Source organism: Chenopodium quinoa, unplaced genomic scaffold (assembly GCF_001683475.1).
Source record: "Chenopodium quinoa cultivar QQ74 unplaced genomic scaffold, ASM168347v1, whole genome shotgun sequence".
NCBI lineage: Eukaryota > Viridiplantae > Streptophyta > Magnoliopsida > Caryophyllales > Amaranthaceae > Chenopodium > Chenopodium quinoa.
Window position 1 is genome coordinate 4,395,788 of NW_018744268.1, and position 6,430 is coordinate 4,402,217.

At 31.2% G+C, this 6,430-nt stretch overlaps 1 long non-coding RNA gene across 2 annotated transcripts; it reads left to right on the forward strand.

The window, feature by feature from the left end:
• Positions 1–235: 235 nt before the first annotated feature.
• On the forward strand, positions 236–4,934 carry LOC110694896. Of its 2 annotated transcripts, none has more exons than XR_002505977.1 (5): positions 236–419; positions 3,624–3,701; positions 3,775–3,839; positions 3,922–3,956; positions 4,740–4,934. It is a non-coding gene; the product is annotated as an uncharacterized LOC110694896 (long non-coding RNA). The 2 variants fall into 2 exon arrangements; XR_002505976.1 differs by having other exon boundaries at positions 237–419; positions 3,792–3,839.
• The last annotated feature ends 1,496 nt before the right edge of the window (positions 4,935–6,430 follow it).

Below are 6,430 nucleotides of genomic sequence, written 5' to 3' on the forward strand. Positions count from 1 at the left end.
ACCGGCGTAGTAAATGTCAGTTACGAATATGTGGTTTATCATTGTTTGAAGTTTTATTAGTAACTGGCTAAGTAAATACCAGTTACAAATATTAAGACAAAGAAACTTTGACCAAAACGTTTGTAACTAGCTTACAAACGCCAGTTACAAATAATAAGTCAAAGACACTTTGACCAAAAAGTTTGTAACTAACATACAAACATCAGTTACAAATATGAAGTTAGTGGAAACAATTTATTTATTTTTTAAAAAAATAATTTCTCGATCTTCCTTTTCCAAATAACAATTTCTCTTCCTTTTCTCGTCCATTCCTTTTTCCCATCAACTCTTTGCTAATGGTTTGTCATGCAACAACAAGTTTCCTTCATCTCCATTGAAGCGATTTCTGATTTCTATTTATCTTGAAACAAATTTCTGAGGTAAAGATGTTTTAATAGTCAAATATCAATTTCACAATCTAGGGTTTTTCTATTTTTCGATTTTAACTGATTGTAATTTTTTCGGATTCTTAGGGTTGTTTATGAAGTTTTTTTTTTTCTTTTCAAAATAGGTTGATGGAGCATAGAACAAATTTTGGTTCTTTATTGATAGTAATTTTTCGGTGTTTAGATTACATTTGCAACTTTTACTGTAAAATTGTGGTTTATGCGTCGGTAATTTTGGGGATTTTCATTGATTAACGATTTCTCTTTCTTCCTCTACTATTTTTGGTAATCTCTTTCTCTCTCCTCCGTAACTCTCTTTCTAAGCTTCTGAATCACCGTTTGAATTCTATTTTTTGTTGCAAAAATTAATCAATTTATTGCAACTTACTGGGAAAAACTTTGAGGTTTTTCGATAATCCGAAACAACCGACTAAAACTGGTAAAATGATGACAGATTAATCATTCTTAGTTTATTTTCTTGCTTAATTATGATTTAATTGTATACATAAATGGATTAAGTGTGCTCATGGCTTGAATTTTTTTTTTTATTATTTGTACTAGAATGTGATTTTTTTTCATCAATTTTTGTAGTTTTCTTTAAATTAGGGTATTTGTAATGTGATAATGTGAATAGAGTTAATTCAATCAGATTATCTTGCAATGGACGGTGGACTTGCATCATTGTAATATGTGCTCTTTTTTAATGACATGTATTTGTGTGTGAGCTTTGTTGGTCTTAGTCTTTGTGGATTTGCTTGTAAATATGACTTTTTGCTTATTAGCCTGGTGTCTGGAGATATTAGTCTCGTATATTATTTTAAAATTTCCGGATAAAAATCCGTGATTGATATTCTCTTATACCTTTGCTAAGGTTGAGATATTAGTCTCGTACATTATGTGGTATGCATAATTATGAAGTGTAGGGAATATGATTTGCAAAGTTGATTCATTTTTTTTTTCTAGGTGTCTTAAATTTTGATTTGTCTAGTAAATAAATGATGTTGGGTTGATATAATATATCTTCTGGATGTCTTGAACTTTGAATTGTCTAGAATTTAATGATGAAAAGTTGATTTAATATGTTAGCTTGATGTCTAGAATTTCGATGTCTTGGAGATAATTGATGCAAGCTAAGGTTGATATAATATGATATAGGATGTTTGTCATCTTACTAACAATGTCCTTGATACATCTTTTACTCTTTGCATTAGTTATTGATGATGAATAATTGAATATGACATGCCTTTGATTCATTCCTATCAATTATATTGTCACAACTCATAAATGCTCATGTTGCCCCCATCTACTTTTCTTTATTAAAAAGGTGGATTTAATATCAAGACTTGTAAGCTTCCATTCTCAAAATGCATCTCCTTAGGAAATATGTCAATAGTTGGTATGCTAACAAAGTCGAAGCGATCAAAGTGCAACATAAGCTTGTTTGTCGTGCTCAGTACAAGTTTACTCTTGACATTTACATCTTTGCCCATTATTTATGTCTTCTTCATCCTTCACCCAAAAATTAAATGAAAAGCTGAGAAGAGAATACATAAGTAACTTTGCTTTCACCATGGTTGTAACTTGTTTATGGTCCCAATTCCTTGTGTAATAATGATTTTAGTCATGGAGAACTTGGTTGTAAAAAAAAAATACGGATTATAAACCTGCCTATGTTGACTTATATAGTCTACTTTATAGTTCCTTTGTTTCTAAATAATAGGATATCATTGCTTGCTGACCTTGACCATTAACTTGTTAAAGTGGTTGTTGGATTATAATGTAAAATTCTCATTTTAAATACTTTCAAAAGACTGTTATTTTGAAGTTTGATAAGGTTTTCTCATAGAAGAAAGGTGTGTCACATTTTCATTAACAGGAGTATAGTACTCTGTAGTTGTTTTGATCTGGTACCTTGCTCAGGGATGTGTCATATATGTTGGTTTTATTGTGGGTGGAACAAAAAAAATGATTGGGTGGCTTCCCTTTCCCCATTTCATTAGTTTGAAGGAGAGCTTTTTTTTTGTGCCCTTACATTGTTCACTTAATTATGCATAGCGATTCTGAAAGAAGTGGAGGTGTTTGTGCTCTTACATTGTTCACTTAAACATGTAGGAACTTAGCACAGCTATGTTCTATGTACTTATAATATGTGTAGAATTAGCTGTTACTTTAATTCTTATAATTGTTGTATGTACTTGCTTATGTACTTAATTTTCTATATAAAAATCTTGTAAGGTTACTCTGCTATAGTCACCTTTTCAAGAATCCTAATGTTCCTAAAACAAGGAATTCATATTATAATTTGGCCGAGATGCATGTCTTTTACTGCTTCCATAATTAAATACTCATTAAATGGTGAAAAAGTGATAATATGATGAGAATATTTGGGAAAATAGCCTTATCTTAAGAGTGTTACATATTTTTAATAAAATTAAGAGTAGTCCATGAAACCTCTTTTAGCACAATGTTAGACTTGATTAATATTGTCTGTCACGGGCATGGGTACATATTTGACATATTAATCATCATAATGAGCATGTTATGACATATTTGACTCCTTGAAATTTTCTTTAATTACATCATTTTATGTCATTGATTTTACATGTACGAATAATGTTCAAGAATTCACACATGGGTCGATATTCTAAATCATTATTAGAGAGGCAGAGACTATATTTTATACTAGCATATTTAATTAAGTATATTTGATTAAGTAAAGCCCAAAAAAGTTAATAAAGGAACTAAAAATCAGAACTGAAATTCAAAACTGAAATTAGAGCTGAATTTCAGAATTGAAATCAGAGCTGAATTTCAGATCTGAAGTTCAAAACTAAAAGCAGAGCTGAAAATTAGAACTGAAATCAGAGCTGAACTTCAGAGCTGAAAATCAGAACATTATAATAAAGCCTAAATTAGAACATTTAAACTGCTACAGCTTTGTTGTCTCCCGGCCTCATTGAGATTAATATCAAACTGTTGAGTACTATTTGATTGTCCCATTATTCTGGTTCGAAACTTCTAATGTCCAACTGCTGAGTACCAAATGCTATTTATATAAGTCATAATTTAGAAGTCTTGTTTTCTGTGATTAAACTTTGCTTTTATTTTTATTTTTTTTATTTTTTTGCTTGCCTTTTCCGAATGTCATGTTTTGCATTGATGCTAATTTGAATGAGCCTGATCAATTGTTATTTATAGATGCTTGTAGTATAGGAGAAAAGTGGCTGATTTCGAGGCTAAGGTACTTGGAAGATCCCTACTAGAGTCGTGGATGAAGTATATTTCTAAGAGACTTTTACTTTCCGCTTCTTATTTATTGTTGCGTTATGCATATTGTAAGTTTCTATAGGTTTCTTTATCATGTAGGGAGATGATATATGTGCAGCAGTCGGAGAAGTGAAGGAAGAGACAGAAGTAAGTGGTCTCTTAATGTCATTTATTCCAATTATGTAAGAGGATGCATCCAATGTTTTGCTAATGTGATTCCGCCTCTTAGATTGATGCAGAATTCATTGAGATAGTAGCATTCAGGTATGCCCATCATATGCTTTTGTAAACTTGCATGTGGTCCCCGCTTTGAACTTTGTGATGTGTGATACTGTCTCAAAGGTGCTTCAGAAATATTGGCTCCCTAGTTTTCTACTTCCTTGTAATTGTATGATGCTATCTTAACTTAGCCATTGTAGGACAATCAATAACCCAAGTCTTTGTCTCAAAATTTTTATTTTGTATAATTCTCAAATATGGGGTGCCTAATCTGGATTCTGTTAAAGGAGCGTTCGGAATGTAATGGTGTTTTAGATTTCCAAAATTGGGTCACATAATTGGTACTTTAAGAAGATGATTCACCGAAGAACAAGAAACCTGTAAAACTCATCTAATTAATGGATTTTTTTCAAGGGTTTGAAACATTTCCTTTTGTGAGGAATACATTTTCTTTGTGCTTTGTATTTGAATTTTTTAGTAGATTTGTTGAAAAAAAAAATAACTCTGAATCAAACTTGCAAATTCTTTATGCTTTTTAATTGTATATCAAGGTTTCCTTTTTTAATTTCCTTGCAATTTGCATTTACACCACTCATAAGATGACTCTGAGTTAGTATACATCATCATAGTGGTCTGCATCAAACTTGGGAATTGTTTGAGCTTTTTTATTGTGTATCATGGCTTCCGTTTTATCCCTACAATTGCATTTAGACAAATTTTAAGATGACTTTGAGTTATACAGGCACCGTAGGTCTTAACCAAACTTGTAAATTATTTAAGCATTTTATTTTTATAAAGTATTATAGACATTTTTTTTAATATTTGCAGGATTATTTGGCAAGACTTGCAGCCTACAACGATGTAGAATTGAGAGAGATTCGAGAATAATGGGCTAAGTTTTTTAGGCTTAATTTTTTGTTGAAAGACTAGTTATCTTATTAATCGATGTAATGATTAATAGCATTTATCTTAATAAAACAATATAACATTTTTTTTATATATCTACTCTTATTTAACCTATTAGTTATTGTTATCACATTTCTAAACTATAAATCAATGTTTTTTTTTTAATTAAAGTTTTAGTTGTTTTTTTTTGGAAAGTATAGTTAATTTTGTTGCATTATATTGTTGTGGATGAATAATTCAAGTTGTGTGGAATTATTTGGAGTGTTTGTATTGTATGTTGTGGTTGAATTTTATTTATATGGAAATATTCGATGTACGTGTTTTGTTGGGTGAATTGTAACAGGTTGTAACTCATTTGACGATGGGTCGTTTGGTAGGATATATTACCATTCTTGTATTCGAATAAAATATTTATATATAAAAAAATTATTTATCTATTAGTAACCGGCGTAATTTAATGCTAGTTACTAATACTATTTTTTCTTAAAAAAAATATATATATATATTATATTCGTAACCGGCGTTAAGATTTGTCAGTTACTAATAATACCCTAATTGTAACTAGTGTAACTTAATGTCCGTTACGAATAGTATGCTTTCTAACTTGAAAAATAGACTTTTTGTAACTGCGTTAGGCTAAGCCAGTTACGATTTGTACATTATTTGTAACTAACATTAGTCGGTTACGAATAATTTTCACTAGTTGTAACAGTGGCATTCGCAACCAACAATGCCAGTTACAAAAAGTCAATTTTGCCAGTTACAAATAACACTTTTTCTACTAGTGTTTAAAGGACACGAAATGAATTATTTTTGGTTTAAAGGCACGAAAAGAGGAAAATAAGTTATGGTTTGGGGAAATGGGCTAGGAATTGCGTTGTTTATGAAATGGAAATATGGATTTAAGCACTCCAAGATTTTATACTCAACTCGACCAATAACGGCGGTGAAAGGTTGTTCATCATCGGATTTGGTTTTGGGGAGACATTTTAGGTGTCTACAACAACTAATGGAGCTCATGCAAGAAAGCTTGAGAAAAATATCCAATGACTATATATTCCAGGGCATTAGCTCACAAGGGGTCTCAGTGGACAAGGAGCTTGTTCCGCAGAAGTTCAATGCCAATGACATCCCTAAGTTCCATCCAACAGATAATCCTTACTTCCACTTAACGGCATTCGAGACCATAATCAACATTAAGGGGATTGATAGGAAAGTATTTCATTCCTTGTTTTCTTTATCTCTTGAAACCATTTGTCAACAATGGTTCTTTTCCCTTGACAAAGAGAAAACATCTTCATGGGATTCCATGACAAACGCTTTCGTAGATAGATATAAGTGCAACATCTAAGACAAAACAAACCACAGACAACTTGAGATGTTAAAACAAAAAGGAAACGAAGGGTTCACTTCTTTCTTCAACAAATGGAGGGAAACTTCTGCTAATATGGTTAAGGTTCCTACCGAAAAAGAGTCTGTAAGGATGTTCATCAAGAACCTTCAAGAAAAATACGCAAAGCACTTAAAATACCAACACAAATTGAATACTTTTAAGGCTGTGTATAATATAGGCATTGACATTGAGGGTGACCTTCTGAAAGATAATAGTGCGA